The sequence below is a fragment of the Balearica regulorum genome, chromosome 5 (assembly GCF_011004875.1).
Source record: "Balearica regulorum gibbericeps isolate bBalReg1 chromosome 5, bBalReg1.pri, whole genome shotgun sequence".
Classification (NCBI taxonomy): Eukaryota; Metazoa; Chordata; class Aves; order Gruiformes; family Gruidae; genus Balearica; species Balearica regulorum.
Window position 1 is genome coordinate 38,344,341 of NC_046188.1, and position 25,389 is coordinate 38,369,729.

Here is a 25,389-nt window from a genome sequence, read left to right on the forward strand (position 1 = left end):
GCATCTCACTGAGATAAAGCCCTCAGCCTGGGAATGAAGGGTTGAAAACTCAATGAAACGACTTGGATTTCGCAGCAGTGTTCTCCCCTGCTGCCGCAGAGCCGTTCCTGCTCCGGAAGAAGAGCAGAGAGGGCCGGACAGCGCTCCGGCTCCCTTCGCAGCCGTTGTTCCCCGGCGCCGGACAGACAGCGAGCGCCACGTGTCCGTGTGGCGGCACACCGCGCCGCGGGTGGGGGGTTCGCGGCGTTCCCGCAGGCCTCCGACAACTGCTGCTGCAGGTTGCGGCGGGTCTCCCGGTGCCTAGCTGCGGCCCGTAAACTAGAAGCGGCAGCTCCCCGCCGGTTAACGGGTCCAGGAGCTCGCCCGGCCCGGCCCGGCCCCGCTCGCCTTCCCTCGCGGCGGGCGGGACGGCGACGCACCACAGCGCCCCCTACCGACAGCGCCGCGCCATGAGGCGCCACCAGCCGCCGCGCAGCCCCTTTAAGGCCAGGCCCGCCCCGCCCCGCCCGGCGCGTCCCGGTCGGTGGCGTGCGGGGCGGGACCTGGCGGGCGGTGGCGGCCGGGGCGTTGGGCGGGCGAGACGCCGGGGCGGCCGGGGCGCGCGGCCGCCGACCTTCAGCCCCACCGCTGCGGCACCGCCGCCCCGCCGCCCCTCCGCCGCGTACCGCGCCGCCCGCCCAGGCGCCGGCCTCCTCCTCGTCCCGCGACCCGCCGCCGAGCTTCCAGGTAAGCTGCCGCGGGGGAGGGTGTGCAGCCCGCTCCCGGGGCTGCGCCGCTGAGGGGCCGGCCGGTGCGCGGGCGGGGGCAGCGGCTTGGCTCCGGCGGGGCTTCGGGCCTGCCGCTGGAGTGCGGAGGAGCGTGCCGCCTACCTGCACGGGAGCTTGTGTTTCGGCGGACGGCTCGGCGGCGGGGGCAAGCGCCGGCTGAGGCGGGCGGGCTCGGCGGCGCTTCCCCAGGCGCGGGGCGGAGCGGCCCCCGCCGGGGGGGAGGGAGAGACACGCCTGGCTGCCGGCCCCTGCACGCGTGGCCGGAGGACGGCGTTTGCTTTCCCGGGGGGCTGCGGCGGGAGTCCCCCCCTTCCCGGCCGGGAGGTCAGCGCTGGGCGCCCGAGAGGGGCCTGTTACATAACGTCACCTGTAGTACTGCCGTCTCGCTCGTGTCACGGCAGCCTGTGGTCGGTGGTGACAACGGAGTCGGGTTCTCTCTGGGGTGTGCGATCTTTAAAGTGAATGTTTAGGCTTGTGGGTCCTCCCTGGTGTGGGGTGAACCTCTAGGATTTAAAAAACCCCGAGAGTAACAGCCGAGAAGCATTCATTGCTCTCTTTTTCCTTCGTAGAGCTTATGGGTGCATAGAGAGACTCAGGAGAAGCGGTGTCTGAGATGAAGGTATTAGCTAAGGCACTCCTGCGGATGATTTAATGTAAGAAACTTTGTGTTCGTTAGGGCTTCATCTTTGTTTTCTTATTTACGGTGGCGCCTTAACTGCCTAAAGGTCAGAGCTTCCCCGGCAGCCGCCCTTACACGCGTGCAGTGCTTGGGTTGAACCTGTACATGTGTGTAACAGTTCTACTGTAAATCCCCCGGAGAACAACCTGGGACTCAAAAATAGCCACGCTGGGCTTTTGAGAACTGAAAAGCCAGAACTGTTGTAAGTATACCTAAATTTGAGTAAAAGATGAAAAAATACCATGATAAATAGTTCTTATTTCTAATAAATTCACTTAATGCAAGCAGTGACACATTTTTTTCATCTTCATAGTGTTCTTTTAAACAGATCAATGCAAATACAGTAGTTTCAAGTGGGCTTATTCTCGGGGGGGCTATGTTATTCTTGGGAATGGACTTGATCTCAGTGTAGTTACAATAACACAGATTTTGTTGGGTGGAAGGAGGTGAGAAGTAAACATATAAAGTAAAATTATCCTGAAGTTGTCTTTGGAAGGGTCGAGAGCTAAGCTGAGCTGATGGACAAAGAGGGTTTTGCACTTGTCTGGTTGTGCTTCCTAGTGGCTTTTTGTGCGTGTTCCCATAAATGCTATTATGCAATGGTGCTCCTCTTGGTAGGAGTCTATTGTCACTGTAATTCCTGAGGTTTCTGGAGCAATGTAGCTTGTTCAGGAGAAACATGGTCGGAACAATGGGAATTAAAGTCCTTAAGAGGAGGTTTTAACCTCTTCAATTTTTCATGCGGTAGGACTAAGCTCAAGACATCTGGATCTCTTCCAGGGTATCTTTACTGTCCTCTGTTGTTCAGCTTGCCTTTCTCTTCTCCTAGGCTGCGCTATACGTATTAGGCATCAGCTTGCCGCTTGCATCCTGCGTCAGAGCTGGAAAGACATTGCCTCTCTCCTTTAATAATAACAATTTTTATACTTCTCTTTTTTGGGTTTTTTCTTTTCCCCTCTGAACAGAAGCAGAAGTGATATAGTTATTTTCAGAGCACTTAACTGTTGCTTAGAAAAAAATACTTGAGATAATGGGGAGAAGGGACTCTCCCCAGCCTGCATCTCTAGTTAGAACTTGTCTGTATACATCAAAGGGAGGCAAAACGCCTAAGCAGAAAGAGAATTTGCATATTAAATGCCAGTGCTCTAAGGATCAGTGCTTTTGTGTCTGCAGTTTATCGTTGATTTCATCCACCGCCTCCTCTTCAGATGTCTGTCATAAATCACTTTGCACGTCTGCCTCCTTTTCTTCTTTTCATGCCACGCTATTTTTTGGGGGTATTTTTCTATGCAGAGAGAAGAATTCTTTCCAGTATTGTATTCTGGTGGCCAGTCAGGGAACTGGCAATTTTACAGATCACACTTGTCTTTTTATAACTTGAATGTTGTTTCTGGTAGTGATTCTGTAAGCAAAACTTGGAGAAGAAAATTTTTTTTTCCTTGTTTGGAGTTTCATCTGCCCTCTTAAATTGGCTTATCCTGTTATATAAATTAATGTTTTACGGACCACTAGAGAAGAGAGTACTACCTGAAAGTTGGAAAGTGTGTTTCTTTAAGGGGCCACTGGGATGAAGGAAATGTGCCTGAAAGACCTGCAACCTAATCTAACTAGCTTTTAAAATTGAAGATGATTGTTATCACTTTATGGTGTTGCACCTCATTGTAGAGCAGAGCAGCACATAAGGGAGCCATAACCTCCTCTTAGACAAGTCGTTGTCAAAACCCAGGTGCCCTCATGTTCCTACTTTAAAGGGTTTTTTTAATACGCAGATGCTTCAGTGTAGTCCAGGTCTGGGAAAGTACTGATCTAGAGACTGAAATTTCCCAACTATGGTTTTACTGTAGCAGAGACTCTGGTTCTGTCACTTTCTCTCTGCTTACCATGCAAATTGACCCCCTGTGTTCTTTGAGGAGGGCTCAATGTCCTTGAGTTGTTCAGTGCACCCTGTTTCTGCTGAAAGAGTTTCCAGTCAGTTATCGGCAGAGTTTATATTTAGTGCAGCATATGAAGGTGGACTGAAATGGCTGCTTGAGCTCACAAGCCGCCTGGGGAGTCAGCGAGCAATGGTTACTAAAGTCACTAAATGTGTGTCCTGCCTGTAGTGTAGTGATTTTGATGGGATTAGTTCTGTCCTGTGCTCGTGGTGGTTTTCAGCTATTTTATTCCTGCCTAGAGGATTGTTTCAGCTCACAGTAAGAGCAGTCTGCAGTAGTCTTAACCTCAGCTGTGCAACCTCTTAGCTGCAGACTTGGCTTTCTGTGTCTGTGGCTGTTCCTGTTGCATCACTTCTGCTTTTTATCAGTATACTTGCTCACACCACAGCCATCTACTGCTATACCACCTAAATATGCCTCTTGCTTGTTCTGCTTTCGTGACAAAACAAACGTAAGCTGCTGGTGTTTGTCAGTCCAGGAAGGTTTGACACTGTACCCAAAGTGTGTGTCAGACCACTGCGATCTTTTTTTTTTTTCTTTTTTTTTTCTTTTTTTTTTTCTCTTTTGAAAGTTGCATCTCGTCTTGCTAACCTGAGATCCTCCCGGAGAAGTGCATTGCCTGCCGATACCTGCATGAAAGGTCAGTAGTTTGGAAACCTTTGCTCCAGCCTTTCCCAGCCTGCGTCCTGTCGTGCACTCTGCCTGGTACAAGGGCCCCCCGCAGCTCCCCTGCTCTCTGAGCCACTTGTTGGCTGCTGTAACCAGCTGATCCCAGCTGATCAGGCTTAGCTAGGAGAGAGGTGATCTTTCACTGGCAGGGCTGGGCCTGCTTGCCTGAAAGATTGAGGGGTGTACGGGGGGAGGAAAGGCAGCAGGGATTGAATTTGGCTTTAGGAGTGTGTAAATAGAAACACAAAGGCGTTTCCTAGAACAGGAAAACGGAAAAGTTAACCCATACGTAGCAAAGATGCTTGCTTATAATGTGGTATTGGTTACAGTAGATTTCTCTTGCCAGAAATACAGTAGTCTGTAATTATGTTTATCTAGTTGTTATGACAAGTGTCATGTCTTTAGAAATGCCATCATACATATTTAATCTCTATTATGAAGTTATTCTGGGTACAAATGAAATTACTTCGGATGTAATGATTTAACCCCCAGCACAGAGAGGAGTAGTTAGGGACAGGTAGATGACTTCAATGAAGTCTTTGCAAGTCCTGTGTAATTAACCCAGCTTTACTGTTCAGTAGTTATGCAGACAGTATTTTCCTTGACTTTGAGTAGCTGCAAAAATTGTTTTTAAGTTTAATCAGTGGAAATGTTTCCTATACATTTCAGGAAGCGAGCTTTGTACGTAGCAAGAGATACTTTCACCCGCTATTTGTGTGCTGTTTTGTTGCTGAGTAGTGGCAGCTAGTGCTCTCTCTCCGGAAGCTTAGTGTTCTTGCACGGCTTGCTTTGTGATGCAGTCTGCAAACATGGTATTTTCAAATTAAACCTAGTGATGCTAATAAGAGACCAGTTGAAGTCTGGCCTGTTGCTTGCTTATTTGTTTATTTTAAACTGATGATATTTGTGTGTGATAATTCAGGACAGTTATTGAGGAGGCTCATGCTGTCGAAGACCTGCAGGACCAGAAGTTAGAGGTATAAAACCCCTGCCTCTTCCCTGCTGCTTTCTCTGCCTGTGTGTTGGCAGGCTCCAAAAGCAGGGCATACAAGGAAAACCTCCTCCACGGTGCACAGGGTCAATGTATCTCACGTGGCTCTGGTGATTCCCCAAGGGGAGCTGCTATCCTGGCAACCAGCCCACCCAGCAGCCCGTTTGCTTCCTGGTGTGAGTGTTAAGTGGAATGGGTTGGTCATCACCTCTGCAGCTACAACCTTGTAGGCAAGGTAGAGTACAGCTTTTGGAGCTGGTACGGCAGGGTAAATGGAAACCGGCTTCTGGGAGCGCTTTTATGTAGAAAATTAAATGCTGCATTGTATTTATGCTATGGACTAGAATGGCTTTCAGTCCAGCAGTGTAAACTTACTTGCCATAGGAATGACTTCCTTGTAGATGCTTGAACTTTGCTAGGCTGAAATGTGTACCATTTTAACCTCATGCTCAGAAGGGAACCAATTTCAATACTGTGTCTGTCTGAAGCTTCCTTAGCTCATGCTTTAAAAGCTGCAGAACCATTTTGAAAACTTTAAAGCTGTTTACATTTTCCCTTAACTCATTTTCCTCCTGGTTTGTAATTAAACGTTGCTGTGGTTTGCTGCTGTTCCTGGTTTTTTTTTTTTCCCCTGCATTGGTTCAATGGAGTTTTGTAATAAAATAAGTGGTAATTGAAAGAATCTCTGATCAAAACCAAGTTAACATGTTTGGGAATGAAGATAGATCCAATACTCCAACATAACTTCTTATCTCTTTCTGCGGGATTTGTAAGGGAGCATAAGTTTTAAGAGGGAAATCTCGTTGATACATCAGTCTTGTTTAAAAAAAAAAAAAGCCCCAAACAAAAAAAACCCCACCCCAACTCAACACCACCTTCCCATCCTCAAACCCCCAATTTCTGTAGGTGAGCTTGAGAGTGGTGTTCTTACGCTATATAAAAATATAGATCTTTCAATAGCTAAACCTGCAACTCTATTTTCAAAAGTAGCTGTTAAAGGCAGCTTGCTTTGAAAAGAGCTATAGTTTATATGTGTAGTTTTAAATATATAGATCAGTGAAATACTTGAATGTCCCTAATGTATTTAAGATGTTTGGGTTTGGTGGCTTTCGTCTTCTTGGTAAGCTTCTGGAAAGTCTTCAAGGAGTAGGTATTGAAGCAGCTCACACTAATACAATTATACTGTGGGGTGTGCCAGAATCTCCTTTGGGTATTGGAGCCCATATGTGCCAATCACTCTCACAAGGCATTTTATTTGTTAGACCTAGTCAGGTGCTCTAATGTTAATTAAAACTTCTTTAAATTAGGGGTGAGGGGAAGATAAAGATGCCTAGTGGGTATGTGTTGCGCTCTGATAAGCCAAAAGGCAAAAGAAAGCTGATGTGCTGTGAAGAAGACATAGTAATTTATCATCCTCTGCTGTGTGGGGGTTCATTATACTTGAAAGCTAAGACAGAAACTGCCCCCAAAGTAGCCTGTATAGGTTATCCTTTGGTGTTGGTACACGGCCTGAGGAGAATCTCTTCTGTGCCAAAACACCAGCCTGGAAGGGTGATTGACATCTCTGCTTTTCAAGAGAAGTGTCAAAATTGCAGAGCATTGCTCAGAGGGTATGAAAGCTTCACCTCTCCATCTGCTGCCGCATATGCCACTGGTGACCCGGTGGCCATATGTGGGACCATCCTGAAAGCTTTAAACCCAGTTTCTCTCCAAGGGCCCCTCACTCCTTTTGAAAGTCCAAAAAGGGCATGCTGCTTGCTTCAGGAGAGGGAGGCTCCTGTTTTCCCCTTAGGAAAATCTAGTAGTATGTCTTTATAAAACTAAAGCATTATTGCAAAGAGCCATGTGATCCTGAAATGCTGCAAACTGGTTCTGTGATGTGCAACAAAAATATGCTGGGGACTCATCACAGGCTTTGTCCTGGCTTTGTGAGCGGAGACTATAAAACCACACAAGCCTGCTATGAGAGGTCCATTAAAAACTGCTTCATGGGTATGGGGAGCAGGGTTGTATGATCAGGGGTTGTTTTTTTGGTAAGCGTATGATTATTTCAGTTGAATGAGAGACACAAATAGGAGTTTGCTGGGTTTACTTTTAATTTCGTTAGCCGTGAGAACCTCCATCTCAAGTCTGTTTCTGGCTTGCAGTCTTGCAGGGCTTGCACGCTTCTGAGACTCAAAAAGCTGACATTTAAATGTGACAATGAAATATTTTAACAACAAAGGAGATCTTTAAGCAGGTTAGACAAAAATTCCATTCAGCTGCACAGCTTTTACTTTCACTTTTGGATGACTGGATTGCCCAGTTCTTGGTTGCTGTGCTTTCCCAAGTGGAGAAGGTTACCTTATTAATAACCATCTTTAAGTCTTGAAATTTTTAGTATTAATGCTGAATAAAAAGGGTATGTGAGGAGATAAGAGACAAAAAACATACCCATGTTTTTTTGGCACCATAGAAATACATATACTTTCTCCTATGCTTGTTTGGGAAGTATGCAGTATTTGTGATCACTAGATTTTTTTATTTGTAGACGTGTAGGTGTGTATCTGATGGCTGGACTTGATGCAGTTCTAATTGGTGTATTTCAGATAACTTCTCAGAAGGTTCTGTCCCATTGTAAAAAAAAAAAAAAAAACAAAACCCAAAACCAAACCCCAAAAAAACAAAACCAAACCCAAAAACCAAAGCTTGAGCGCTGCTGAAAAACATTTTCTGTAACACTTTGCTGTGCTTGAAACTATGATCTGTTCTCTTCTTCTAATTGAAATTTTTAAATGGAATGTGTGAGGGTAGTTCTGAATATTCTTTGGTTTTGAGTAACTTGTGCAGTATATCTCAAACCCAGACATGAGTTTTGCAGGTAATGCCTATACTTGAAACATAGCTGTGTGCCTGTGTCCTAAAAACATAACAGAGCTGCTTCTACCCCTCAGCCTTCTGGCTCTCTTACGTGACAGAGCTGCCCTTCTTATCATCTATGTATTTGCAGCTAATACTTACTTTTTGTGTATTCCTAGGTGTGTGAATCAACCTATTGTCACTGAATCATCTCTTTAATCATACTGACTTGACAACCATTGTATGCCAGCTTGTGTCAACACCAGGTAAGGTGAAAGCTAATTGCTGTTACTTTATTTTTCTCGACTTTTTGCTTTTTAAACCTGCATTTTGTCCAAATGCCAGTGACTTTACAGAAAAGTCAGAAAGCTGTCTTCCATGTTCTCCTGCAACAGGACAGCCTCTTGCTGTTAGTATTACTTCCTGTTTTGAAAACTAGTGTTCTAAAATGTTTTTAGGGTCTGACTCTTTTGTAGCCATGCCTTAGCCTTTTTCCTGACACCTCTGATAACCTGGGTTTTATGGTATATACCACAAGCTGGCTTTTTCCTTGTATTCTACACCCACTTACCACTCCCTGGTTTTGCTGTAGAAACTGTTGAATTCCTGCCTTCCAGAGTTAAGGTGATAAGCCACCTGTACTATCCCACCTTTTCTCTTAAACAAAAAAATGTTTTTTGTTTTGATTTTTTTCCCCCCCTTACCTGCTCCCAAATGTTACCTTTGAAAACCTATCACAGAAGGATCTTACCACTAAAACTTAAGGTATGCAAGAAACTTACATAGATATGTCTTTCTAAAGAGAATTAATCATAAAACTGTGTTTTTTGGACCTCACTCTTTTATCCCCCTTTAGAAAAAGGAAGTAGATTGGGGGTGGGGGTTAGGGAGGAAATCCCTCTAAGGCTTTCAACAAGGCTGTTATCCAGTACTCTAGGGGAGTCCTAGTGCTGACGAACTAATGTGAGCCTTTGTTCTGATGCTAATCAGAATAGGGATAATTCCTCTGACTACGCCCTCTTCCTCTCAGATCGCTCTAGCAACGATAAGGCATTGAGCTCCTTTTGCTACCACTCTTCTTGCTGTGCTGGCCTGTTGTCCTTGTTTCCTGCAACTGCTACCTCGAGTGAAAAGGCTTGAGTTTGAGGGGGTCTCATGAGGAGTGCACATTTAAATCTTTTAAGATTATTTATTTTTGGGTGCTCATGAGTGGTACTTGTAGACTTGAGTTAAATAGATATCTTGGATATGTGTGTGTCTTTATTTTTTTTGTATTATTAAATAAGACAACACTTTGTTGATGCAGGACACATTGGACTTGAATGTAGTGGCATCTTTTGTTACATGTTGGGACATGCAATTGAAAGAATGCAAGTTGGCGTGTAGCTGAAACTTAGAAGGTATTTTTCCTTCTGTCTCTTCTTTCCTCCTTTCTTGGTCAGAGCAAACAAATATCGTTTCTCAGATGCTTTTAAATACCCTTAAAGAGACTAACTTCTAATCACTAGTCCAAAGAGCTCTGTAAGCTTTCTAGGATCAATGTGTGTGCAACCTGTATATTGTTTTGGTTTATGCCAATGATCTGCTCCCAGTCTAAAGACTAACTGCACAGCAGTAGGGAGAGGAGCTTGAAGCCTAGGTGTATAGTGAAATACGATAGTATTTAGTGAAATACTATTTACAAAAAATAGTCCATTAAAAATGTCTCTTCACTAAATCTTATTTGTGGCTGTGGGGAAAGCGTAGGCGGGTGTTGGTGAAGATACTGGTTAGGTCTGATGTGAAATGATCGCATCAAAGCTGTTAAAATATCTTGCAGATCAAGAATGGAAGGGGAGAAGTGTACTGAGTTAGCCTCTTTAGCCTTTCCTGGAAGTAGGAAGCTGATAAGAAGCTCATCCTTGTGCTTCTAAAATCAGGTCTCCTAGTACAGCTGTTTGGTTTGTGAAAGTGGGTTCTCTGAGGATAGTTGGTGGCAATCCTCTGTGGATAATCTGTCCTGAGTCTGGCTGAGCTGGCCTTCTGGTGAATTTGTAAGGGACTTTGCTGTCTTTCACTAGGGGCTGTTTGAGACCCTCTTTAGTATCAGTGTAGAATAGAGGGACAGGAGGGATTTAGACAAGTTAAAGAGCTTCACTAGAAGGCAGAGATTGACGGAGTGCGTCTGCACAGCTAGCATCTGCATATCAGTGCAATGGTCTTATAGTGTTTCATTTTGATGGAGAGTGTTTTTTTTCTAATGCAGAACTGGAAAAGGCCTGCAGTGATGATATAAAAATCTGATCTCTTTGCAAACTGCGTGATTTTTGGCTGTGTAGGCATAATGTCTTGATGAACTGAGCTCAAAAAAGTGTGTAAAAACTTTTGGGGAGGAGGGAGAAAGGCTCCATCAGAAGATGCCCATCTGAGGAGACTGATTTACAGTGTTTGGGGCAGAGGCTCCAGAGCTGAAATGTACCTTTTTGCTAGTGACTGTGCACAGGTGGGGAGTGCGTGTTACAAAGGCTGTCCAGTGTGGCTTCCTGAAGTAAACTTGTGTGGAAGCTTTAGGTGTGAGAAAGGGTTTATGAGCACTACCAAAAAGTAATTGTTTAAGGTTGATTGTGTTGACAGTATCCTGAAAAGACATCATTAGTAGATGTAGTGTGACACATTTTATGTGGGTAAAATTACGGGCTAGGTATAGCCGCCTTTGCCTAGCTCTGTTAACCCCACAGTTGTTAAGTCCCAGGAAATGCTCATTTTCAGGGTGATGATTGCTTTTATGACCTGAAAATAAAAACTGGAAGGCGTATGTGGTGTTGCTTTTCTTTACTCTCGATTAGCATATGCAGGGCACTTTCTGTGAATGAGTGCCCTTGTACTTAGTTATTCATATTCTATCACTTTGCAACATCCTGTTCATCTCTTACAATTTGAGACAATGATCACAGAACACAATCACACAATGGTAGGGGTTGGAAGGGACCTCTAGAGATCATCTAGTCCAACCTCCCTGCTAAAGCAGGATCAGCTGGAGCAGGTTGCACAGGATTGCATCCAGGTGGGTTTTGAATATCTCCAGAGGAGGAGACTCCACAACCTCTCTGGGCAACCTGTTCCACTGCTCTGTCACCCTCAGAGTAAAGAAGTTTTTCCTCGTATTCAGGTGGAACTTCCTGTGTTCCAGTTTGTGCCTGTTGCCCCTTGTCCTGTCACTGGGCACCACTGAAAAGAGTCTGGTCCCACCCTCTAGACATCCATCCTTTAGAAATTTATAAGTATTGATTAGATCCCCTGCCAGTCTTCTCTTCTCCAGGCTAAACAGACCCAGCTCTCTCAGCCTTTCCTCATACAAGAGATGCTCCAGTCCCCTCATCATCCTCATAGCCCTCCGCTGGACTCTCTCCACTAGTTCCCTGTCTTTCTTGAACTGGGGAGCCCAGACCTGGACGCATGACTCCAGATGTGGCCTCACCAGGGCAGAGTAGAGGGGGAGGATAACCTCCCTCGACCTGCTGGCCACACTCTTCCTAATGGACCCCAGGATACCATTGGCCGCCTTGGCCACAAGGGCACATTGCTGGCTCATATTCAACTTGTCCACCAGGACTCCCAGGTCCCTCTCTGTAGAGCTGCTTCCCAGCAGGTCAACCCCTAACCTGTACTGGTGCATGGGATTATTCCTCCCTTTGAATTTTTCCAGGAGTTCCTTGCTCATTCATTCAGGTCTTCTCCCTCCTTTGCTTGATTTCTGACTCTTTGGGATGCACCAATCTTGAGCTGGGAGGAAGTGGTGCTTGAATATTTACCAGCTCTTGGGCCCCTTTACCTTCTAGAGCCCTAACCCATGGGATTCTCTCAAGCAGGTCTTTGAAAAGGCCAAAGTTAGCTCTCCTGAAGTCCAGGGTTGTAATCCTACTTATTGTCCTGCTCTTTCCATGCAGAATCCTGAATTCATACAATCATAGAATGATAGAATGGTTTGGGTTGGAAGGGACCTCAAAGACCATCTAGTTCCAACCCCCCCTGCTGCGGGCAGGGACACCCTCCACTAGACCACATTGCCCAAAGCCTCATCCAACCTGGTCTTAAACACTTCCAGGGAGGGGGCCTCCACAGCCTCTCTGGGCAACCTGTTCCAGTGCCTGACCACCCTCACAGTAGAGAATTTCTTTCTAACATCTAATCTAAATCGACCCTCCTTCAGCTTAAACCCATTACCCTTTGTCCTGTCACTACACTCCCTGATAACTAGTCCCTCTCCATCTTTCCTGTAGGTCCCCTTCAGGTACTGATAAGCTGCAATTAGATCTCCCCAGAGCCGCCTTTTCTCCAGGCTGAACAATCCCAACTCTCTCAGCCTGTCCTCATAGGAGAGGTGCTCCAGCCCTCTGATCAGCTTCATGGCCCTCCTGGACTTGCTCCAACAGCTCCATGTCTCTCCTGTACTGGGGCCCCCAGAGCTGGACGCAGTACTCCAGGTGGGGTCTCACAGAAGCCAAGTAGAGGGGCAGGATCACCTTCCTCGACCTGCTGGTCACGCCTCTTTTGATGCAGCCCAGGACATGGTTGGCTTTCTGGGCTGCAAGCGCACACTGCTGGTTCACGTTGAGTTCTCATCAATCAATACCCCCAAGTCCTTCTCCCTGGGGCTGCTTTCAATCCATTCCTCGCCCAGCCTATAGTTGTGCTTGGGATTGCGCCGACCCACGTGCAGGACCTTGCACTTGGCCTTGTTGAACTTCATGCAGTTTGCACGGGCCCACCTCTCCAGCCTGTCAAGGTCCCTCTGGATGGCATCCCTTCCCTCCAGCGTGTCGACCACACCACACAGCTTGGTGTCGTTGGCAAACTTGCTGCGGATGCACTCGATCCCACTGTCCATGTTGCTGACAAAGATGTTGAACAGTGCTGGTCCCAGTACTGACCCCTGAGGAACACCACTCGTCACTGTTCTCCCCTTGGACATTGAGCCGTTGACCACAACTCTTTGAGTGTGACCATCCAACCAATTCCTTATCCTCCATGTGGTCCATCCACTGAACCCATGTCTCTCCAATTTAGAGACAAGGATGTCGTGCGGGACAGTGTCAAATGCCTTGCACAAGTCCAGGTAGATGATGTCAGTTGCCCTTCCCTTGTCCACGGACGCTGTAACCCCATCATAGAAGGCCACCAAGTTTGTCAGGCACGATTTGCCTCTCGTGAAGCCATGTTGGCTGTCACCAATCACCTCCTTGTTTTCCATGTGCCTGAGCATAGTCTCCAGGAGGGTGTGCTCCATAATCTTGCCAGGCACAGAGGTGAGACTGACCGGCCTGTAGTTCCCTGGGTGTTTCTTCTTACCCTTCTTAAAAATAGGGGTTATGTTCCCCCCCCGTCGAATCAGCCATCTCAATTACACCATCTCATGGTCACTGCAGCCGAGGCTGCTCCCAGCCTTCACATCCCCAACCAATCCTTCTTTGTTAGTAAGTACAAGGTCCAGCAGCACCCTTCTCCTTGTAGGCTCCTCTACCACCTGTGTCAAAAAGTTATCAATGCTCTGCAGGAACCTCCTGGCCTGCATGTGCCTGGCTGTGTTGCCTTTCCAGCAAATATCAGGGTGGTTGAAGTCCCCCGTGAAGACCAGGGCCTGTGATCGTGAGACGACTTCCGGCTGTCTCCAGACAGCTTTCCAGAAGGCCTCATTGACTTCCTCTTCCTGATCAGATGGTCTGTAGTAAACACCCACAACAGTGTCACCCATATTAGCCTGCCCCTTAATTCTAGCCCATAAGCTATTGACTCGTTCTTCATCCACCCCTATGCGGAGCTCGATGCATTCCAGTTCTGCTTTCACATAAAGAGCAACTCCACAACCTTGCCTTGCTGGCCTGTCTTACCTAAACAGTATGTAGACATCCGTGACAACATTCCAGTCACGTGAGCTATCCCACCACGTCTCTGTAATTACAACGAGATCATGGCCCTGCAACCGCACACAGACCTCTAGTTCTTCCTGTTTATTCCCCATGCTGCGTGCGTTGGTGTACAGGCATTTCAGAGAGGTAGTTGAGAGTGGAGACTTCCCTTGAGGGGTGCAAGAGGGTCCACCGTAGCCATACACATTCTTGAGGTGGTTTGATTTTTGGCCCTCATCTTGGGAGGCAGCTAAGGAACATTTGTCACTGCTCTGGTTGGCCTGGCTTATTCCCCAGTTGGATGCCATGGCATGAGCATTGCTGCTTTGGACCCCATCCCCCAAGTCCTTCAGTTTAAAGCCTGCTTCACCGTGTTGGCCAGCCTGCTGCCAACTCCTGAAATGGCGTGTGTGTATGAGGGAGAGAAAGAAACACAGAGAAGTTGCAGTACCTAACACAGGATTCCTCTCCTCTGCTATTTTTATCCTGTGAAGTGAGAACAGGAGGAGGATGGCAGAAGCATTTCTGAACAGCTCTTGTGCAAAGCTTCCCATAAGGCCTTGAATGCTCTCTAACCTGTGCTTTCTTGTCTGTTTTCCCCTTGTCTGCTTGAACCATTTGTAATGTAGAAAGCTTAAAACTCAAGTGCTTGAAACAGTGGTGTCTGCTCTGGGGTTGGCCGGAGTTCACCTGCATCCTTTCTTACATATCGAGATTTCTCTTGTGTGTGTATTTTGACTTGTGTGTTTTTTGGGTTTGGGTTTTTTTTTTTGTTCCAAGTTAGCATTTCCTTTTCACGTGGTTTGCTGTAGAATGAAACTCCAGGGGCGTACAGCATTGTTGTTATTAAAAATTAAGGAAACAGTACAGAATATTCAAAATTCATCTGTTTTTCTCCCCAAATATTTTCTTTCTGCTCCACTGACAGGAGGTCAGAGGAGACTTCCTCTGCCTGTTTCTTTGTGTATGAACTGAGGGTTTGGATTCTAGATGAGAGTGGGTTGGTTTTTTAGTGGATTTTTTGGTGTTTATTTTAAGGTAACTTGAAGACCAGCTTAACCCTTGTGACTCTCTGGTTTAATCTCTGGTAGAGAGGAAGGAAGATGGGTTTTCAGCAGCCACCATATCCTGGAGGTAGTATATTGGTCCGTTTAAGCTTCAATGATCACTTCTTCCTGCCTCCTCCCACTTCCCCCCAACATTTTGTGGAACAGACACTTCTTCATTTTATTTCTTCATCTGTATTTATCCCTTATTGCAAAACTAGAGTTTTTTAATCAGCATAGCTTAGTTATGAACTAACACATCGCAAAAAGGCTCTTTGACTTTTCATGTGGCAAACAACTTGATGCATGTGAGATTGGGAAGATTTCCCCCCACCCCCCAAGAGCCTTGTGCTCCCTGGCCGATTGCCCTCTGGCTCTGTTACCTTGACATCCAGTTGTGTTTACAGGTAGAGCTTAGCATCTTGGGGAGTGCTTTCTTCAAACTAGCTGGTGATCAGTTATCTCGCCTAACCTTGGAGTGGCAGGTTGGAACCCAGCATTACTTGCAGGTGCCATTTCCCCTCTGACTGTAGTAGGGATCAGGCTCTGCCCATATGCTCCTTAAACAGGAGTTGCAGTGAGGCAAGCTTGGTTCATGTGGGGTGTATGGGTTGAGGTACTTCTCCTTTGCAAGGGTAGATCCTTCAGATGAAAATGAAGGCATGCCTGGGGCCAATGGGTGTTGCCAATGTCCTTACTGCGGCTGTTCAAGGAAACTGGCATTGTAGCTGGTCTACCATCTCACTTTCTGAAATCCTCTCTTCTCTTTGCCTTTCCAGCAGAAAGGGCTCAGCAGTTTGTGACAGAAAGCATTCTTCTCTAGTTCAGCAAATCTGTTGTAAGAGTCAAAGATAAGACAGCTATTTGAAATGCACGTCAGAGCTATTGATGTGTAACTTACTTTTGGGGCAGGGACTTGCCTCTGTGTTGGCAGAGGAGCAGTTTTATGGCAGCGAGAGCCTGGAATGAACTCATAAATATGAAATACTAATTTGAAAAATAACTCGCTACAGATGAGAGGTATGTCACCTGAAGATAGGCCTGTTGCAGAATAGGTTGAAGTCTGTCAGTGCCTCTGTTTTTTGCTTTAAATGATTCCCAGGGAAAAGCTAGATTCTTCAGAACAACTTGGATGTTTTGGTTGGTTTGGTTTTTGAGGTTTTTTTGACTAAAACTAGGCTGTCCTGCATAAAGTCTGAGGCAGCACAAGGAGGTGGAAAAGGAGATGTGTATTGTACTTGCAAGACTTTTGAAAGTGCCCGAACACTGAAGTTGGAAGGAGTTGAAGTATTTGAGCCACTGAATATTAACACTTGGCACGAACGTGCTTCTGACCTCTGGCAACGTGGCTGAGAAAATGGTCATGGTTGCTCCTTGTAAGTTGATCTCTATTGCCTTGGTTGATCTGTGTACCTGTGCCCTGGTCTTTTCCACCATCTCCAACAGTGCACTGGGGCATTGGTTGGTGCTGACTAAAGAGGAGAACTTGAGTCAGAAATACTGCTGCTTACAGAATGATGCATGTGCTGCAGCCTCCCCAAGCATTGTTCCAGACAAGCTTTGCTGAATTTGAGATATGTGATAAGATTTTTTTTTTTTTTCTTACTCTGAGGTACTTGGTGGCAAGCAACCGCATTTGTTAAAGCAAGCTGGTATTTTATAGTCCTCCTCCATTGTGCATTTAATTGCTGCATAACTGATTCCTGCTGTCTCAAGTATACATTGATTTTTCTTTTTTTTTATGCCAACTGTTTAACAGGCTCCCAGTACATAGGGCAATTTGGCACCCTCTTTATACTTAAAGTTGTACTTGGAGTAGTTGAGAGATATTATTCAGCTTAGTCAATACAGTACTGCATCTTAACAAGGGCATGTGCGTATCCTAAATTCTGTGAAGATACAGCTGGGCGCTACCTAGCTGCTCAGAGAAGTTCAAGGCAACACTTTCTTCCCTTTCAGCACCTCACGCTGGGTGCTCAATCTGTTTAATCCCCAGAAGTGGTGAATTTTATAGGATGGATACAGTAAACAGTGCAGAGGGTTTTTTTGTCTTCCAAGCCATGAAGATCAATATTAAATGTAAAATCAGTAAATTCTAGCTAGATTTTTTTTTTTTCTTTCTCTAGGACTCAGTGATTATCTTAGCCTTTCTTGTCTTTGAGGTCTTTTCTGTCTCCTTTTTGGCTATGGAGTCAAAAATGTTGTACATGATTATGGTAGAATTTGCTGTAAGTGTAGAAGGCAGCCTGTTTTTCAAGTTGAAGCAAATTTTTGGAGGTAGGTGAGGTTAAGGAGGAGCCAATAAGATATTTTAAGCAGGCTTTTTGAAGCTGGCTTAATTCATTAGTTATACTAGGATGAGCCCATGAATTCAGTAGAGTTATTTCAGACTTGCACTGTGAGGGTGATTGGTGTTATACCCTCTGTACCTGATGTTTGAAAGACTACTGCAGAGATCCTCTCCCCTTCTTGGAGAAGGGAAGGAAAATAGAAATATTGCAAACACAGTAAGTGGAATCCATTGGTGAGCGTGAACACTGTGCCTGCTACCCAGGGATCGGATGCTGAGAAAGGTGTTTGACTTAGACTGCCTGTGAGAACAGAGACTGACAGTGCTGGAGGCTGAGGCTCTATTAGCCTATAAGCAAAAAACCAGAGGAGGTTAAGAAAGGTGATTAGCGTAGGCAGTGTTAATGCAAGCTTTGTATAGCGCAAAGAATGTTGTGTAGTTGTTGCCTCGGCTTCTCTACTTGCTTCCTGCTTATCAAAGCCTCTAGCATCTGCAGGAAATGAAGCAGTGAGCTAGATGAGCTTGTTTTGATCACATGTGAATTGTTGCACACCTATATGTGTGTGAATTTTTGACGGTAGATCAGTTTCCTTAGCTATATATCTGTAATTGAGATGTAATCTACAGTGTGCTAGGCAGTGCTCTCAGGTGGGGGCAAATCATTAAAGGCTAGTAGCATGCGATGGAGGAAGGCAGGAAAAACAAAAATACTGAAAAATGTAATTAATTACAACTGAACTAGGCTGTTTCTTTCCTGTGAAGCTGCTCCAAGGAAGGTGATGATCTGACTACATTTGGGAAGGCAAACCTCTCGACAATCTACCAGACTACTGGTGTCCAGGAACTGGCTCTCAGAAGAGACAGTCGCTTGGCTTCCTGGTGAGAAGCAATAGCTTTGGTTGTGAAAAGTCAGAGTAATAAAGGTTGGACCTCTGGAGCTACTATGGACCCAACCTCCTGCTCAGAGCAGGTGCTGGGGTTATGTAGATCTGGATAAAAGGGGTAGAATCTGGACGTCTTACGTAATGGATTGGGCTGTAAGTAGTGGGTGAGTGTTCCTCGTGGGACTTTCCCTCGAGAAACGCTGAGCTTTCTTCCAAACTAAGTGAAATCACTGCTACTAGCCAGAGAACAACAGGAGGCTCCTGAATCCTCAGAAGAGGATTGCAAAGGCTTCTCTATTCAAATCCACGTGTTTAAGTGATATTCAGCTGGCTGCTGGGGTCTGGGCTTTGAGGCCCTTTATTATTATTTGTGTCTTTGGAGAGTCTAGATCCAGGAAGAAGTGGTAAGAGGTTGTAGGTATCCTCTCAAGAGAAGTTGTTACATTTGTTTAACATAGGGGGAAGGAAGATTTCTTGCCTTGAGTTCTTGTATAAAGTAAAAACATATCTGCCTGCCCAGATGTGATAACCTCTCTCCCTCCCTTCCCGCCCTTCTTCACCCTCTGATGAAAGCATATGTTTCAGGACATACGTGTCTTAAAATAGGTAAAACATTTCTATCCTTACAAGCATAATGTTTTCAAACACCACTGTAATCTCTTGTTCTGTCAGTGGTACACCATGGGGGTATGGGCATTGTTATTTGGCCATAGATTTTTGCCTTTAGGCTGTGTTTGTCAAAAGAAGTTTTAAGTAAATTCAATCCAGTTTACTTTGTATTGGTATTAAAAGCTTTAAACCCATTCTTTTTCCTTGGTATTTCTGTGGAGAAACATTGCTGGAGTGAGACTTGCACTTGGATATCTTGGCTGTGTTTTATAGGTAGGCCTCTGTAACACAGGATGAGCTTCTCTGTCTTCGGGAATACGAGGAATGAAAATACAGAAGGAAAAACTCATCAAGTAAAAATTATATGTGGATTTACTTCCACAATAATGACCATTTCCAGTGTAATAGGGCACAATGCGTGGCTGCCATGTGCCTTGCAGTGTGGTGCACGACTTCATTATGTTGTGGTTTTGTCAACGTGTGGCTGTAAGGTTGCCAAGCTTTCAGCTGCTGGTGTAAATTTGTGCCAGCCACGCCTGGCACACGAGGAGTTGGTGACCTTGTACATGTGCGGGGCATGGGCAGCTGTGGGGAGCATGGGTTTATGTATGCACAGGGCAGGGTGGCAGGCGTGGGCGTTACTGTAGCTGGACACAGAAGTCTTTATTTGTTTAGTCATCTGGTCTCAGGCCAAGTGCCAAACTCAAGAATGTAGGGGTGCTACCTGGCCTGGAAAGAAAAACAAAGTCTTAATGTGGAAATGCTGTTATCAGGTGGAAAACATGAAGGTAGAAAGAAGCAGAGAGGGGTCTCTGCTGCTGCTGTGGCAGTGGCGGCTTCTGGAGTGCCTTGCTCCACATTTGATGGTGTTGCAGGCTGTGGAGGTGCACGTTTTGCTGTAATGGACATTAAGTAAACCACTTGATTTATCTAGAATGCAAGCATGCAGTGATAGCTCTACCACAGAGGAAGATTTATAGGAATCTGTGTTGAACAAAACCCCAAGATACTTTGTCCTGGGTTTTTTGGGTGGTTTTTGGCTTGAAATACCAAATGCCCAAGTTTGAGAGTGTGTTTGTCCTCATGCTGAGGGAAAGTGAATTTGGGGATCTCTTCCCACAGTAGCACTGAGCTAGACCTTACCTCCTTTTGCATCAAACAGAAGTGTTTCCTTGCCGGCCTTCATGGGGCAGGAGAGCTGAAATACATGGTGTTCATAAAGCAAAAAAAAAATCCTGTTACTCTGGGGTTTCTGAATGTCTAATGAGCAGTGACTACTTAAAGGGACTTGGTCAACTGGGAAATCCTGCCTTTGTGTGAAAAATTTCTCTACATCTGTTCATGTAAAATTATGAAAAAGTTTGGAGGGTGAAATATTATTTTCTCCTTTCAGATCATGATGTGCCCATTGACATAGATATGGTCATTTTTGATATCTCACAGAATAAATCTATTCCTCCCAGGGCTGAAGGCTTGCCACACTTCTGTGTTTCTTTTCTGCACTGCGTGAGGTAATGAGCAACCAAGCTATCACGAGGTTAAAGTTCAGACCATGGCAGAGCAGCTTGGAGGCATCTCTAATACCTGAAGCTCCTTTTAATTTACAGAGAAAAAAATCCTTTAATTACTGGATAGATGACAAATATGAGGATCAAAGTGAGACTTTTGAGGCAAAGCTTAACTGCTTTTAAGCTGGATGTAATCATGGCTGTCCTTGCTCATTAAGCTTAGTGTTGGGAGCTGAGAAGGCAGACTTGGGAAAAGACAATGCAAAAGACTTTTTGTCTGCCCTGTGAAATACTAGCCTTCTCCCTCGGCCTCCTTATCCTCAGCAGAGGACAGGTGCCATATGCAGAGTCATTTTGGCCACCTCCTGCAGTCCTATGTGCTTGCATCAGGGTCACCCACATAACTTTTCTGCTCTGACCTTTTCTTCTCAAACTTCCTCCAGTTCATGCCCCAGAGTGTGAAGGGGACACCACATCCAGCTCTGGGTTCAGGTGGTCCTAAAATGAATAGGCTGTTCCAAGTTCCAAACAGGGGGAAAAAAAAAAAAAAAGGATTTTGTTTGTCTCTACAAAGCCTGCATTTTCAGAAAACAGTAACAAGGTTTCTGTGGTTTGATTGCTGTTAGACACAAGCAGAGTTAATGATACTAGGCCAAAAAAAGCTTAGAAATATTTGTAATGGAAGTCCATATTTAATCTCTCCCAATGGCCTTTGACTTGTTTAAAGCTGTGCTACAGCCTTTCTGATTTCCAAGACTATTGATTGCCCCATGTCTGAAAATGCATTTAATTCTGTGTTGCTTTTGCTGGCAATAGGTCTTCCTTTTCACATGGAGGAAATGTAAATTATAGATCTTGCTAGAAATTGATTTGGAGTAACTTCTGGTGGCATGGAAAATCTTACATAAGAATAAGCAGCTGTGTGCAGAAGTCTGAGTTGCAGAAGGCTTTAAAGTCAGAAGCCTGCATCAAGCTTTCAGCTTCCATAGGAGGTTGCTACCCCACACAAGTGCACTGTTTCTGCTGCTCTCTGGTGCAAAGTATATTCTTTTCTAGCAGGATCATCAGTAAATGAAATATGTAGGGAGGGCAAAACATGGAAGAAAATGATGCTTCATTCTACAAACTTATCAAAAGCTGGCTTTCATAAGGATAAAGATGAAATTCCTGGTACTAAGATGAAGCTGCTGGCCACCTCTCTCAGTAATTACTTAGCCTGGCAATAGCTAAAATTCAGATATTGCATCTCTTTCCTTCTGGCACTTTCTGGCTGTAAGGCTGTCGACCAGACAGTTACTGTCTGTGTCTGGTCTGTGCTGCATTGCTTTTCCCCTTACTGCTTGTGAAGAGGCCGAAAAAGCCTTCCTGTCTCAGCAGCAGACTTGCAGTCAACGTGAGAGCTATACACCAGGTACCTGGGAGACTGACTTTTTGTCTTCCTGTAAGCAAATGCTTGGCTTTGCTGGAGACCCTTGTGGATTGCTCTCTATGTAGGTGTGTTCATCTCTGGGTTTCTTGCCTGAATTCCCTTCCATGGGCAGACAGCGAATATGAAGTGAGATGTGTGGGTCAGGGCAATATTATACCTGGACTCAGACTGGAGTGTTTTAAAGGGATGAAGCAGGGAGACTGGGACATGTTGTGACCTGGATGGATCTAGGAAGTAATGCTGGCACTCACTAGTTAATCTGTCCTGTCATTTTCCATTCTACTTACTCCTGGCACTTGATTGTCAGAGCAGGCTTTTATACTGTATTCTCTTTGTGGCTTAGGCTGCTCAGCACTGCTGCAAAATCCTTCTAATCCTTTTTGCCATCCGTCTCTTGCAACGGAAACACAATTGACAAAGTGAATACTTGAATTTCAGAGAGCAAGTGGGGATTCAGGTTTGGGAGGAATGAAGAATCAGCAAATATGGCAAGAACTTGTTGGACCTGAGGGACTCTTACGCTCTTAGGTCAATTAACTTGTGTGCTATATCTTTACAGCTGTTGAGGGACTTTGCTAGTACCAGGGATCTTACCTCCTTGCACAAGACTTTTCCAACTGATACCCATCAACAGGTGTTCAAATAGAAAAAGACCTTATTGATCTGGTTTTTAAGAGATAATGAGGATGCATTAAGATTGTCCCTCTTGATTTCTGTATCCTGTAGTGTAACTTTGCTGCACGGCAGACCCGTATGTGAGAGAGCACCACTGAAGTAGAAGCTTTCTCAGCTAGTGTGCCTGTGTTCTGCAAGATAGCAGAAAGCATTGCTGCCATGTATCTGGCCTCACATTTGTTGAAAAAAGATGCTTTCTTGGGTGCTCTCATCTGAACCAACCATGTTGGTTGCAATTCTGTGCAGTGCCTTTAGGAATTGAAGATGACTTAAGGATAGTGGTTGAGATTTACTGTGCTGACCATGCTTACTGCTGCCAAATGCCTCACAGCTCCACAGCGTTACTGTAATCTGCCAGTGACAAAACTGGTCTTCCAGTATTGCAGCTCTGACTGGGCTGTGGATAAATCAAACTTGTGTTAGGGCTAAGCAAAACTACAGGAGTGTTCTCATCCTCCTCTTTTTGGCATCCTGTTTTGAAAAGTGCTCTGAGCTTGACTGTCTGGGCCAGACTACTGGCAGTAGCAGTTTTTCAGAAAGCCAAATCTGGACGGGGCATGATGGGGCTGGAATGGTGAAAAGGGAACAGGCATTTTCTCTCCTATCTTGGAAGGAGTGACCTATTACTTTTGCTTTTAAATATGAATGAACTCATTCTCCATACCTCAGTTACAGACCATATGGTGTTCCTGGTAAAAGTAGCAGATGTTCGTCTCTTGCTGTGTTTTGCTTTGTTACACAAATTCTCCTTGTTTTCTTTCTAGCCTGTCTGCAGTGGGCTGTAATAGTGTTCAGCTCCAGTGTATTGGGTTATTGCCCTGAATTTCTAGATGTGCATTTACAAATAAGGCGGGGCTGCACAAAAATGTTGCTTGGGTTGTGTATCTGATGCATGTGTGTATATGGGTGGTAACTGAACCCTGCATTCTGTGTCAGTATGTTCAGCTGAATAGTTTCTCCTGTTCTGCTGTTACTTATGGTCTCTGCACTTTGTTCTTCAACATAAAACAGAATGTTCCGCCCTACCTTCTTTGTGGTAGTTTGGTTTTACTAGTGAATGCAATTTCTTTGCAAATCTGCATCACTTTGTATCCCAGAGCACCATCTTTTTTTGTGAGAGAATGGGGATATTTTTGCACATACGTGGTTGTTTTCTGTACTCTCCCTGCCAGTATAGTTGTTTGTCCTCTTATGTACTCATGAGCTGCTGCTCCAGTTTAGTACAGGAGAGTAGGCGTATGGTGGTGGACTGCAGATGAATGAGTGGCAGATAGACCATGGCATCCCTCAGTTTGGATGCAGGAATTAAAGGGTTGCACCCACACAGAGTTGCTTTCTGTTGTGTCTTTATTTGCATGGAGTATGAAACACTTGACACGACACTAAGAGAAACTGTGGTCCTTGCTGGCGAGAATGATGCAGCTCTTCATGAATGTCATTTCCTGTATTCTTAGGAATCCTCATGTGGGAAGGGGCGCATTGCTTTGCCACTGGAGGTCTGTTGCCCTAAGGCAGTGTCAGGGCTGGGCCTGCGCTGCCACACTGACCTGCATGTACTCTACCACGCGTGCAGCTAAAACAGGCGCGGTTATGAACCAAGCCCTTCTGCAGACTTCTTGTCTGGGTATAGGTAGCTCCTTCCCTTTTCTCTGTAAATTGATCTATGGTCACAATTTCTTTCTTTCCCCTGTCCAGGGACCCTGCCTATGAGTCTTCTGTGTAAAGATAAGTGTGTGTCAGTATTGATGCATTTACTAAGAAGGGTGTCAAACAAAGAAGAATGTGGTGGTAGATTTTTTTTTAAGATTTCTGGAATGGAGAGGAGGATTTGCTGTTGATATCAAGAAAGCTGCCATGGTTTAACAAGAAAAAACTTCCGCAGTTCAGTGAGGTATATGGTGATGGGATTGCTTAAAGTGAAACAAATATTAGTTTTGTCTTTCCTTTTTGAGAGAATGCAGATACTAGCTTTCTGCATATACAAATGACTGTGGAACAGTTCTAAGTGTGGGTGGGGGTGCTTTTGCCCACTGGTTGTACTGAGAAGAGGCACTAGCACAGGTCTTGTGACCAGTCTGTTACTGCATTGTCTCTTGCTTTACTTTAGAAGGCTTATGGTAGTGTCATGGGTTGATTCCCCTTTGGGGAAAGCATGAGCCTCTAGAGGAGGGTTTCTTCTTGGTGAAGGAAGCAGAGGTGGGGAAGTGATTATCTCTGGGCCCAGGGGGTTTCCCTCAGACCATGCACTAAAGAAAGATGCAGTACAGAACTGCCATTCCTGTCTGTGCTCAGAAACCACTAGTCCCATCTGGGTGCTCTTGGGCTGGCTGTTTTCTGTTTGGGCTGTAAGTCGCCTGTGATAATGCATTTGCACAGTGCTGCTTAGCACGTGAGGGCTTGTAGTTGCTACAAATGGGCCATGCTGTTTTAAGCATCTGCTCATATAGGAGACTGAAACCTAGAGGACTGTTGGAGGGAGGAAGGGTGTGTTTGAGGATGTTGGGATTAATCGTGTTCAGTTATGATAGATTGCTCTAAAATTTTAATGCTGCTCTTAGAAGACAAAACCACAGGAGCGAAACCTGCTGATAGCTGTGTTTGGGAGCAGGCTCAGGTTCCCTGAGAATCCCCCTGGGGCCAGTTACAAGGATGCAAGGAGGCAGTGATTTCATCTTTGTCCTTAAACAGAAGATGAACAGCTGCACTGGGGGTGGTGAAATGCAAGGAAAGGCCAGATAAATGCTAAGACATCAAGAACAGACAGAGATCTCTTCTTAATGTTCTTGTTTGCATTACAAAAGTTACCACAGTCTTTGAGGTGCTGCAAAAATGTACACCCTTTGAACAAAAGAAGGAAAAAAAAAAAAGAGGGGGGAAGCCTAAACATTGATGGACAAGATCAGTATTCAAGATGACTGGAGACATTATGTAGTGAACCTGTGTTCTCTGTCCTACTACTCCCAGTAGTTCAGTCCCTACCGCTATTGCAGCACCCCATTGTCTGTGCTGCAGGCATGCTTTGGCTTAGTATTAAGCTTTGAAAGATATGTTCAGCAGCAGCTCTTGATCCTAGCCAAGAAGGGGGAATATGCTTGTGCATAGGTTCTCTCTCTTAAGGAAGCATGACTAAACTGGGGAACAGTTAAAAAATAATCCAAAAAACACCACCCCCCCCCATTCCTATC

At 45.3% G+C, this 25,389-nt stretch overlaps 1 protein-coding gene across 6 annotated transcripts in view; it reads left to right on the forward strand.

Annotated features, from left to right (window-relative positions):
- Window positions 1–584: 584 nt before the first annotated feature.
- The window catches only part of SUSD6 (sushi domain containing 6), a 92,929-nt gene continuing 68,124 nt past the window's right edge, over window positions 585–25,389 (forward strand). For 2 of the 6 annotated variants that reach the window (XM_075754239.1, XM_075754244.1), the window contains exons 1-2: window positions 585–726; window positions 8,058–8,144. The gene's annotated coding sequence lies outside the window, so the exon portion shown is untranslated. Of the gene's footprint in view, window positions 727–1,028; window positions 1,226–1,341; window positions 1,421–3,951; window positions 4,021–8,057; window positions 8,145–14,806; window positions 14,898–25,389 lie in introns of those variants that run through there. The other 4 variants (XM_075754243.1, XM_075754240.1, XM_075754241.1 and 1 more) reach the window with 4 other exon arrangements.